The sequence below is a fragment of the Garra rufa genome, unplaced genomic scaffold (assembly GCF_049309525.1).
Source record: "Garra rufa unplaced genomic scaffold, GarRuf1.0 hap1_unplaced_002, whole genome shotgun sequence".
NCBI lineage: Eukaryota > Metazoa > Chordata > Actinopteri > Cypriniformes > Cyprinidae > Garra > Garra rufa.
In genome coordinates this window covers 6,676,784-6,686,052 of record NW_027394277.1, presented here as the reverse complement: position 1 = coordinate 6,686,052, position 9,269 = coordinate 6,676,784, and the positions used below count along the sequence as shown (strand labels likewise).

The 9,269-nt window shown below is 54.3% G+C and overlaps 21 non-coding genes across 21 annotated transcripts; all 21 read left to right on the top strand.

Moving 5' to 3' along the window:
* The first annotated feature begins 276 nt into the window (after window positions 1–276).
* trnat-agu (transfer RNA threonine (anticodon AGU)) lies at window positions 277–350 on the top strand. Its single transcript has one exon. It is a non-coding gene; the product is annotated as a tRNA-Thr (tRNA).
* A 420-nt stretch (window positions 351–770) lies between these two features.
* Window positions 771–844, top strand: trnat-ugu (transfer RNA threonine (anticodon UGU)). The gene has a single exon. It is a non-coding gene; the product is annotated as a tRNA-Thr (tRNA).
* Window positions 845–1,223: 379 nt separating this feature from the next.
* Window positions 1,224–1,297, top strand: trnat-agu (transfer RNA threonine (anticodon AGU)). The gene has a single exon. It is a non-coding gene; the product is annotated as a tRNA-Thr (tRNA).
* Window positions 1,298–1,460: 163 nt separating this feature from the next.
* On the top strand, window positions 1,461–1,534 carry trnat-agu (transfer RNA threonine (anticodon AGU)). The gene has a single exon. It is a non-coding gene; the product is annotated as a tRNA-Thr (tRNA).
* A 535-nt stretch (window positions 1,535–2,069) lies between these two features.
* On the top strand, window positions 2,070–2,143 carry trnat-cgu (transfer RNA threonine (anticodon CGU)). The gene has a single exon. It is a non-coding gene; the product is annotated as a tRNA-Thr (tRNA).
* Window positions 2,144–2,564: 421 nt separating this feature from the next.
* On the top strand, window positions 2,565–2,638 carry trnat-ugu (transfer RNA threonine (anticodon UGU)). The gene has a single exon. It is a non-coding gene; the product is annotated as a tRNA-Thr (tRNA).
* A 180-nt stretch (window positions 2,639–2,818) lies between these two features.
* Window positions 2,819–2,908, top strand: trnar-ucu (transfer RNA arginine (anticodon UCU)). Its single transcript is given in 2 exon segments — window positions 2,819–2,855; window positions 2,873–2,908. It is a non-coding gene; the product is annotated as a tRNA-Arg (tRNA).
* Window positions 2,909–3,169: 261 nt separating this feature from the next.
* On the top strand, window positions 3,170–3,243 carry trnat-agu (transfer RNA threonine (anticodon AGU)). Its single transcript has one exon. It is a non-coding gene; the product is annotated as a tRNA-Thr (tRNA).
* Window positions 3,244–3,663: 420 nt separating this feature from the next.
* Window positions 3,664–3,737, top strand: trnat-ugu (transfer RNA threonine (anticodon UGU)). The gene has a single exon. It is a non-coding gene; the product is annotated as a tRNA-Thr (tRNA).
* Window positions 3,738–4,116: 379 nt separating this feature from the next.
* Window positions 4,117–4,190, top strand: trnat-agu (transfer RNA threonine (anticodon AGU)). Its single transcript has one exon. It is a non-coding gene; the product is annotated as a tRNA-Thr (tRNA).
* Window positions 4,191–4,726: 536 nt separating this feature from the next.
* trnat-cgu (transfer RNA threonine (anticodon CGU)) lies at window positions 4,727–4,800 on the top strand. The gene has a single exon. It is a non-coding gene; the product is annotated as a tRNA-Thr (tRNA).
* A 421-nt stretch (window positions 4,801–5,221) lies between these two features.
* On the top strand, window positions 5,222–5,295 carry trnat-ugu (transfer RNA threonine (anticodon UGU)). Its single transcript has one exon. It is a non-coding gene; the product is annotated as a tRNA-Thr (tRNA).
* Window positions 5,296–5,475: 180 nt separating this feature from the next.
* trnar-ucu (transfer RNA arginine (anticodon UCU)) lies at window positions 5,476–5,565 on the top strand. The gene is given in 2 exon segments: window positions 5,476–5,512; window positions 5,530–5,565. It is a non-coding gene; the product is annotated as a tRNA-Arg (tRNA).
* Window positions 5,566–5,826: 261 nt separating this feature from the next.
* Window positions 5,827–5,900, top strand: trnat-agu (transfer RNA threonine (anticodon AGU)). The gene has a single exon. It is a non-coding gene; the product is annotated as a tRNA-Thr (tRNA).
* Window positions 5,901–6,320: 420 nt separating this feature from the next.
* trnat-ugu (transfer RNA threonine (anticodon UGU)) lies at window positions 6,321–6,394 on the top strand. Its single transcript has one exon. It is a non-coding gene; the product is annotated as a tRNA-Thr (tRNA).
* A 378-nt stretch (window positions 6,395–6,772) lies between these two features.
* trnat-agu (transfer RNA threonine (anticodon AGU)) lies at window positions 6,773–6,846 on the top strand. Its single transcript has one exon. It is a non-coding gene; the product is annotated as a tRNA-Thr (tRNA).
* Window positions 6,847–7,382: 536 nt separating this feature from the next.
* Window positions 7,383–7,456, top strand: trnat-cgu (transfer RNA threonine (anticodon CGU)). Its single transcript has one exon. It is a non-coding gene; the product is annotated as a tRNA-Thr (tRNA).
* A 421-nt stretch (window positions 7,457–7,877) lies between these two features.
* On the top strand, window positions 7,878–7,951 carry trnat-ugu (transfer RNA threonine (anticodon UGU)). Its single transcript has one exon. It is a non-coding gene; the product is annotated as a tRNA-Thr (tRNA).
* Window positions 7,952–8,131: 180 nt separating this feature from the next.
* Window positions 8,132–8,221, top strand: trnar-ucu (transfer RNA arginine (anticodon UCU)). Its single transcript is given in 2 exon segments — window positions 8,132–8,168; window positions 8,186–8,221. It is a non-coding gene; the product is annotated as a tRNA-Arg (tRNA).
* A 261-nt stretch (window positions 8,222–8,482) lies between these two features.
* trnat-agu (transfer RNA threonine (anticodon AGU)) lies at window positions 8,483–8,556 on the top strand. Its single transcript has one exon. It is a non-coding gene; the product is annotated as a tRNA-Thr (tRNA).
* Window positions 8,557–8,976: 420 nt separating this feature from the next.
* Window positions 8,977–9,050, top strand: trnat-ugu (transfer RNA threonine (anticodon UGU)). Its single transcript has one exon. It is a non-coding gene; the product is annotated as a tRNA-Thr (tRNA).
* Window positions 9,051–9,269: the final 219 nt, after the last annotated feature.

Below are 9,269 nucleotides of genomic sequence, written 5' to 3'. Positions count from 1 at the left end.
AGTCCCACCAGAGTCTTGCTTTTTGGCATTTTGTTAAGCCCGTACTGCGCAGTGTTGCTCTCGGACAGCAGAAACCATTTTGAGGCCTCCTGTTCTCAACGTACATTGATTTAAAAAAAAATGTCAATCATATTTAAAAGGTAGCAAAACATGCCCAAGATCCAATTCAGTGAGGTATGGCAATCACTGTCTTGCATCAAGTGAAGGCAGCAGGACGTTCGAAGTGTTGATTCATGAATCCTCTAAGCCACCCTCCCCTCGCCTAGCATGCGGGGTGGCGCCGTGGCTTAGTTGGTTAAAGCGCCTGTCTAGTAAACACGAGATCCTGGGTTTAAATCCCAGCGGTGCCTTGGGCGGGGTTCCAGCCCAGCAAGCGCAAGCTTTTCCGAAAGCGACCCGCAAGCAGGGGCAGCGAGTGGTTAATTTTGCTAACCGCCCCGACTCAGTTGTCGGCAAACGCCTTAAAGCTGTCCAGCGCCCAGTCAGCCAACCCCTGGCCTCTTCTCTGGAAGCCTGGATCGTCTGAGTCGCCTTCCCGTAGGGCGAACGTGCTTCCAGGCTAGCCTAGTAAACAGGAGATCCTGCGTTTCGAATCCCAGCGATGCCTTTGGTTGCGCACCACAATACAGCCGAGCTCGTGCTTTACCAAAAAACGGACGGCGAATGGCGACACAGAGGAGCTTGTGGACCGCGGGAGGTTTCGCTTGCAACACTACCCTCTCACCTGCTTTTGGAGGATAGCATCGCAGGCTAACGGGTCCCACCGAGGAGGCGCCGTGGCTTAGCTGGTCAAAGCGCCTGTCTTGTAAACAGGAGATCCTGGGTTCGAATCCCAGCGGTGCCTTTCCACCGGTGGCTGTCTCTGGCCTCGCTGTTGAATGGGGACCCCGGCGACGCTCTGTTTTTGAACCGTGCAAAGACCTGAGGACCTGTCTTTCTGCCCACACAGCGTGGCACTCGGTTGAGCTGGACGGGCACAAATCTTTAAGAAAAGCCCTCAGTGGCCCAGCCTGGCATAAACCATTTTGAGGCCTCCTGTTCTCAGCGTACATTGATTTAAAAAAAAAATGTCAATCATATTTAAAAGGTAGCAAAACATGCCCAAGATCCAATTCAGTGAGGTATGGCAATCACTGTCTTGCATCAAGTGAAGGCAGCAGGACGTTCGAAGTGTTGATTCATGAATCCTCTAAGCCGCCCTCCCCTCGCCTAGCATGCGGGGTGGCGCCGTGGCTTAGTTGGTTAAAGCGCCTGTCTAGTAAACAGGAGATCCTGGGTTCGAATCCCAGCGGTGCCTTTGGTTGCGCGCCACAATACAGCCGAGCTCGTGCTTTACCAAAAAACGGACGGCGAACGGGGACACAGAGGAGCTTGTGGACCGCGGGAGGTTTCTCTTGCAACACTACCCTCTCACCTGCTTTTGGAGGATAGCATCCCAGGCTATCGAGTCTCACCGAGGAGGCGCCGTGGCTTAGTTGGTTAAAGCGCCTGTCTAGTAAACAGGAGATCCTGGGTTCGAATCCCAGCGGTGCCTTTGGTTGCGCGCCACAATACAGCCGAGCTCGTGCTTTACCAAAAAACGGACGGCGAACGGGGACACAGAGGAGCTTGTGGACCGCGGGAGGTTCTCTTGCCACACTACCCTCTCACCTGCTTTTGGAGGATAGCATCCCAGGCTATCGAGTCTCACCGAGGAGGCGCCGTGGCTTAGTTGGTTAAAGCTCCTCTGTAGTACACAGGAGATCCTAGGTTCGAATCCCAACGGTGCCTGGGGTGGCGCTCCAGTCCAGTAAGCCTGCCTCCGCTGTGCACAGACCTGAGGACCTGTCTTTCTGTGCACGCAACAGGATGTTTGAAGTGTTGATTCATGCATCCTCTGAGTCACTGCCAGATGAGGTCATTCAATGGTTTTGGGTTCAAGTCTCACCAGAGTCGTGGCTTTCTGGTAGCTCTCATACTGTGGAGTTTTGCCCTCAGGCAGTAGAAATTTGTAGACATTTTCTTTTAGCATCCGCCTCTGGATGTTTTAACCCTCTGAGTCACTGTCCCGATAACCCTGCTTGTGGTTTGGCGCCGTGGCTTAGTTGGTTAAAGCACCTGTCTCGTAAACAGGAGATCCTGGGTTCAAATCCCAGCGGTGCCTTGGGCGGGGTTCCAGCCCAGCAAGCGCAATTCTTTCCGAAAGCGACCCGCAAGCAGGGGCAGCGAGTGGTTAATTTTGCTAACCGACCCCGACTCAGTTGTCGGCAAACGCCTTAAAGCTGTCCAGCGCCCAGTCAGCCAACCCCTGGCCTCTTCTCTGGAAGCCTGGATCGTCTGAGTCGCCTTCCCGTAGGGCGAACGTGCTTCCAGGCTAGCCTAGTAAACAGGAGATCCTGCGTTTCGAATCCCAGCAATGCCTTTGGTTGCGCACCACAATACAGCCGAGCTCGTGCTTTACCAAAAAACGGACGGCGAATGGCGACACAGAGGAGCTTGTGGACCGCGGGAGGTTTCGCTTGCAACACTACCCTCTCACCTGCTTTTGGAGGATAGCATCGCAGGCTAACGGGTCCCACCGAGGAGGCGCCGTGGCTTAGCTGGTCAAAGCGCCTGTCTTGTAAACAGGAGATCCTGGGTTCGAATCCCAGCGGTGCCTTTCCACCGGTGGCTGTCTCTGGCCTCGCTGTTGAATGGGGACCCCGGCGACGCTCTGTTTTTGAACCGTGCAAAGACCTGAGGACCTGTCTTTCTGCCCACACAGCGTGGCACTCGGTTGAGCTGGACGGGCACAAATCTTTAAGAAAAGCCCTCAGTGGCCCAGCCTGGCATACCGACGGGCTCTGTGGCGCAATGGATAGCGCATTGGACTTCTAGACTGCCAGATGAGGCCATTCAAAGGTTGTGGGTTCGAGTCCCACCAGAGTCTTGCTTTTTGGCATTTTGTTAAGCCCGTACTGCGCAGTGTTGCTCTCGGACAGCAGAAACCATTTTGAGGCCTCCTGTTCTCAACGTACATTGATTTAAAAAAAAAATGTCAATCATATTTAAAAGGTAGCAAAACATGCCCAAGATCCAATTCAGTGAGGTATGGCAATCACTGTCTTGCATCAAGTGAAGGCAGCAGGACGTTCGAAGTGTTGATTCATGAATCCTCTAAGCCACCCTCCCCTCGCCTAGGATGCGGGGTGGCGCCGTGGCTTAGTTGGTTAAAGCGCCTGTCTAGTAAACACGAGATCCTGGGTTTAAATCCCAGCGGTGCCTTGGGCGGGGTTCCAGCCCAGCAAGCGCAAGCTTTTCCGAAAGCGACCCGCAAGCAGGGGCAGCGAGTGGTTAATTTTGCTAACCGCCCCGACTCAGTTGTCGGCAAACGCCTTAAAGCTGTCCAGCGCCCAGTCAGCCAACCCCTGGCCTCTTCTCTGGAAGCCTGGATCGTCTGAGTCGCCTTCCCGTAGGGCGAACGTGCTTCCAGGCTAGCCTAGTAAACAGGAGATCCTGCGTTTCGAATCCCAGCGATGCCTTTGGTTGCGCACCACAATACAGCCGAGCTCGTGTTTTACCAAAAAACGGACGGCGTATGGCGACATAGAGGAGCTTGTGGACCGCGGGAGGTTTCTCTTGCAACACTACCCTCTCACCTGCTTTTGGAGGATAGCATCGCAGGCTAACAGGTCCTACCGAGGAGGCGCCGTGGCTTAGCTGGTCAAAGCGCCTGTCTTGTAAACAGGAGATCCTGGGTTCGAATCCCAGCAGTGCCTTTCCACCGGTGGCTGTCTCTGGCCTCGCTGTTGAATGGGGACCCCGGCGACGCTCTGTTTTTGAACCGTGCAAAGACCTGAGGACCTGTCTTTCTGCCCACACAGCGTGCCACTCGGTTGAGCTGGACGGGCACAAATCTTTAAGAAAAGCCCTCAGTGGCCCAGCCTGGCATAAACCATTTTGAGGCCTCCTGTTCTCAGCGTACATTGATTTAAAAAAAAAATGTCAATCATATTTAAAAGGTAGCAAAACATGCCCAAGATCCAATTCAGTGAGGTATGGCAATCACTGTCTTGCATCAAGTGAAGGCAGCAGGACGTTCGAAGTGTTGATTCATGAATCCTCTAAGCCGCCCTCCCCTCGCCTAGCATGCGGGGTGGAGCCGTGGCTTAGTTGGTTAAAGCGCCTGTCTAGTAAACAGGAGATCCTGGGTTCGAATCCCAGCGGTGCCTTTGGTTGCGCGCCACAATACAGCCGAGCTCGTGCTTTACCAAAAAACGGACGGCGAACGGGGACACAGAGGAGCTTGTGGACCGCGGGAGGTTTCTCTTGCAACACTACCCTCTCACCTGCTTTTGGAGGATAGCATCCCAGGCTATCGAGTCTCACCGAGGAGGCGCCGTGGCTTAGTTGGTTAAAGCTCCTCTGTAGTACACAGGAGATCCTAGGTTCGAATCCCAACGGTGCCTGGGGTGGCGCTCCAGTCCAGTAAGCCTGCCTCCGCTGTGCACAGACCTGAGGACCTGTCTTTCTGTGCACGCAACAGGATGTTTGAAGTGTTGATTCATGCATCCTCTGAGTCACTGCCAGATGAGGTCATTCAATGGTTTTGGGTTCAAGTCTCACCAGAGTCGTGGCTTTCTGGTAGCTCTCATACTGTGGAGTTTTGCCCTCAGGCAGTAGAAATTTGTAGACATTTTCTTTTAGCAGCCGCCTCTGGATGTTTTAACCCTCTGAGTCACTGTCCCGATAACCCTGCTTGTGGTTTGGCGCCGTGGCTTAGTTGGTTAAAGCACCTGTCTCGTAAACAGGAGATCCTGGGTTCAAATCCCAGCGGTGCCTTGGGCGGGGTTCCAGCCCAGCAAGCGCAATTCTTTCCGAAAGCGACCCGCAAGCAGGGGCAGCGAGTGGTTAATTTTGCTAACCGACCTCGACTCAGTTGTCGGCAAACGCCTTAAAGCTGTCCAGCGCCCAGTCAGCCAACCCCTGGCCTCTTCTCTGGAAGCCTGGATCGTCTGAGTCGCCTTCCCGTAGGGCGAACGTGCTTCCAGGCTAGCCTAGTAAACAGGAGATCCTGCGTTTCGAATCCCAGCGATGCCTTTGGTTGCGCACCACAATACAGCCGAGCTCGTGCTTTACCAAAAAACGGACGGCGAATGGCGACACAGAGGAGCTTGTGGACCGCGGGAGGTTTCGCTTGCAACACTACCCTCTCACCTGCTTTTGGAGGATAGCATCGCAGGCTAACGGGTCCCACCGAGGAGGCGCCGTGGCTTAGCTGGTCAAAGCGCCTGTCTTGTAAACAGGAGATCCTGGGTTCGAATCCCAGCGGTGCCTTTCCACCGGTGGCTGTCTCTGGCCTCGCTGTTGAATGGGGACCCCGGCGACGCTCTGTTTTTGAACCGTGCAAAGACCTGAGGACCTGTCTTTCTGCCCACACAGCGTGGCACTCGGTTGAGCTGGACGGGCACAAATCTTTAAGAAAAGCCCTCAGTGGCCCAGCCTGGCATACCGACGGGCTCTGTGGCGCAATGGATAGCGCATTGGACTTCTAGACTGCCAGATGAGGCCATTCAAAGGTTGTGGGTTCGAGTCCCACCAGAGTCTTGCTTTTTGGCATTTTGTTAAGCCCGTACTGCGCAGTGTTGCTCTCGGACAGCAGAAACCATTTTGAGGCCTCCTGTTCTCAACGTACATTGATTTAAAAAAAAAATGTCAATCATATTTAAAAGGTAGCAAAACATGCCCAAGATCCAATTCAGTGAGGTATGGCAATCACTGTCTTGCATCAAGTGAAGGCAGCAGGACGTTCGAAGTGTTGATTCATGAATCCTCTAAGCCACCCTCCCCTCGCCTAGCATGCGGGGTGGCGCCGTGGCTTAGTTGGTTAAAGCGCCTGTCTAGTAAACACGAGATCCTGGGTTTAAATCCCAGCGGTGCCTTGGGCGGGGTTCCAGCCCAGCAAGCGCAAGCTTTTCCGAAAGCGACCCGCAAGCAGGGGCAGCGAGTGGTTAATTTTGCTAACCGCCCCGACTCAGTTGTCGGCAAACGCCTTAAAGCTGTCCAGCGCCCAGTCAGCCAACCCCTGGCCTCTTCTCTGGAAGCCTGGATCGTCTGAGTCGCCTTCCCGTAGGGCGAACGTGCTTCCAGGCTAGCCTAGTAAACAGGAGATCCTGCGTTTCGAATCCCAGCGATGCCTTTGGTTGCGCACCACAATACAGCCGAGCTCGTGTTTTACCAAAAAACGGACGGCGTATGGCGACATAGAGGAGCTTGTGGACCGCGGGAGGTTTCTCTTGCAACACTACCCTCTCACCTGCTTTTGGAGGATAGCATCGCAGGCTAACAGGTCCTACCGAGGAGGCGCCGTGGCTTAGCTGGTCAAAGCGCCTGTCTTGTAAACAGGAGATCCTGAGTTCGAATCCCAGCGGTGCCTTTCCACCGGTGGCTGTCTCTGGCCTCGCTGTTGAATGGGGACCCCGGCGACGCTCTGTTTTTGAACCGTGCAAAGACCTGAGGACCTGTCTTTCTGCCCACACAGCGTGGCACTCGGTTGAGCTGGACGGGCACAAATCTTTAAGAAAAGCCCTCAGTGGCCCAGCCTGGCATAAACCATTTTGAGGCCTCCTGTTCTCAGCGTACATTGATTTAAAAAAAAATGTCAATCATATTTAAAAGGTAGCAAAACATGCCCAAGATCCAATTCAGTGAGGTATGGCAATCACTGTCTTGCATCAAGTGAAGGCAGCAGGACGTTCGAAGTGTTGATTCATGAATCCTCTAAGCCGCCCTCCCCTCGCCTAGCATGCGGGGTGGCGCCGTGGCTTAGTTGGTTAAAGCGCCTGTCTAGTAAACAGGAGATCCTGGGTTCGAATCCCAGCGGTGCCTTTGGTTGCGCGCCACAATACAGCCGAGCTCGTGCTTTACCAAAAAACGGACGGCGAACGGGGACACAGAGGAGCTTGTGGACCGCGGGAGGTTTCTCTTGCAACACTACCCTCTCACCTGCTTTTGGAGGATAGCATCCCAGGCTATCGAGTCTCACCGAGGAGGTGCCGTGGCTTAGTTGGTTAAAGCTCCTCTGTAGTACACAGGAGATCCTAGGTTCGAATCCCAACGGTGCCTGGGGTGGCGCTCCAGTCCAGTAAGCCTGCCTCCGCTGTGCACAGACCTGAGGACCTGTCTTTCTGTGCACGCAACAGGATGTTTGAAGTGTTGATTCATGCATCCTCTGAGTCACTGCCAGATGAGGTCATTCAATGGTTTTGGGTTCAAGTCTCACCAGAGTCGTGGCTTTCTGGTAGCTCTCATACTGTGGAGTTTTGCCCTCAGGCAGTAGAAATTTGTAGACATTTTCTTTTAGCATCCGCCTCTGGATGTTTTAACCCTCTGAGTCACTGTCCCGATAACCCTGCTTGTGGTTTGGCGCCGTGGCTTAGTTGGTTAAAGCTCCTGTCTCGTAAACAGGAGATCCTGGGTTCAAATCCCAGCGGTGCCTTGGGCGGGGTTCCAGCCCAGCAAGCGCAATTCTTTCCGAAAGCGACCCGCAAGCAGGGGCAGCGAGTGGTTAATTTTGCTAACCGACCCCGACTCAGTTGTCGGCAAACGCCTTAAAGCTGTCCAGCGCCCAGTCAGCCAACCCCTGGCCTCTTCTCTGGAAGCCTGGATCGTCTGAGTCGCCTTCCCGTAGGGCGAACGTGCTTCCAGGCTAGCCTAGTAAACAGGAGATCCTGCGTTTCGAATCCCAGCGATGCCTTTGGTTGCGCACCACAATACAGCCGAGCTCGTGCTTTACCAAAAAACGGACGGCGAATGGCGACACAGAGGAGCTTGTGGACCGCGGGAGGTTTCGCTTGCAACACTACCCTCTCACCTGCTTTTGGAGGATAGCATCGCAGGCTAACGGGTCCCACCGAGGAGGCGCCGTGGCTTAGCTGGTCAAAGCGCCTGTCTTGTAAACAGGAGATCCTGGGTTCGAATCCCAGCGGTGCCTTTCCACCGGTGGCTGTCTCTGACCTCGCTGTTGAATGGGGACCCCGGCGACGCTCTGTTTTTGAACCGTGCAAAGACCTGAGGACCTGTCTTTCTGCCCACACAGCGTGGCACTCGGTTGAGCTGGACGGGCACAAATCTTTAAGAAAAGCCCTCAGTGGCCCAGCCTGGCATACCGACGGGCTCTGTGGCGCAATGGATAGCGCATTGGACTTCTAGACTGCCAGATGAGGCCATTCAAAGGTTGTGGGTTCGAGTCCCACCAGAGTCTTGCTTTTTGGCATTTTGTTAAGCCCGTACTGCGCAGTGTTGCGCTCGGACAGCAGAAACCATTTTGAGGCCTCCTGTTCTCAACGTACATTGATTTAAAAAAAAAATGTCAATCATATTTAAAAGGTAGCAAAACATGCCCAAGATCCAATTCAGTGAGGTATGGCAATCACTGTCTTGCATCAAGTGAAGGCAGCAGGACGTTCGAAGTGTTGATTCATGAATCCTCTAAGCCACCCTCCCCTCGCCTAGCATGCGGGGTGGCGCCGTGGCTTAGTTGGTTAAAGCGCCTGTCTAGTAAACACGAGATCCTGGGTTTAAATCCCAGCGGTGCCTTGGGCGGGGTTCCAGCCCAGCAAGCGCAAGCTTTTCCGAAAGCGACCCGCAAGCAGGGGCAGCGAGTGGTTAATTTTGCTAACCGCCCCGACTCAGTTGTCGGCAAACGCCTTAAAGCTGTCCAGCGCCCAGTCAGCCAACCCCTGGCCTCTTCTCTGGAAGCCTGGATCGTCTGAGTCGCCTTCCCGTAGGGCGAACGTGCTTCCAGGCTAGCCTAGTAAACAGGAGATCCTGCGTTTCGAATCCCAGCGATGCCTTTGGTTGCGCACCACAATACAGCCGAGCTCGTGTTTTACCAAAAAACGGACGGCGTATGGCGACATAGAGGAGCTTGTGGACCGCGGGAGGTTTCTCTTGCAACACTACCCTCTCACCTGCTTTTGGAGGATAGCATCGCAGGCTAACAGGTCCTACCGAGGAGGCGCCGTGGCTTAGCTGGTCAAAGCGCCTGTCTTGTAAACAGGAGATCCTGGGTTCGAATCCCAGCGGTGCCTTTCCACCGGTGGCTGTCTCTGGCCTCGCTGTTGAATGGGGACCCCGGCGACGCTCTGTTTTTGAACCGTGCAAAGACCTGAGGACCTGTCTTTCTGCCCACACAGCGTGGCACTCGGTTGAGCTGGACGGGCACAAATCTTTAAGAAAAGCCCTCAGTGGCCCAGCCTGGCATAAACCATTTTGAGACCTCCTGTTCTCAGCGTACATTGATTTAAAAA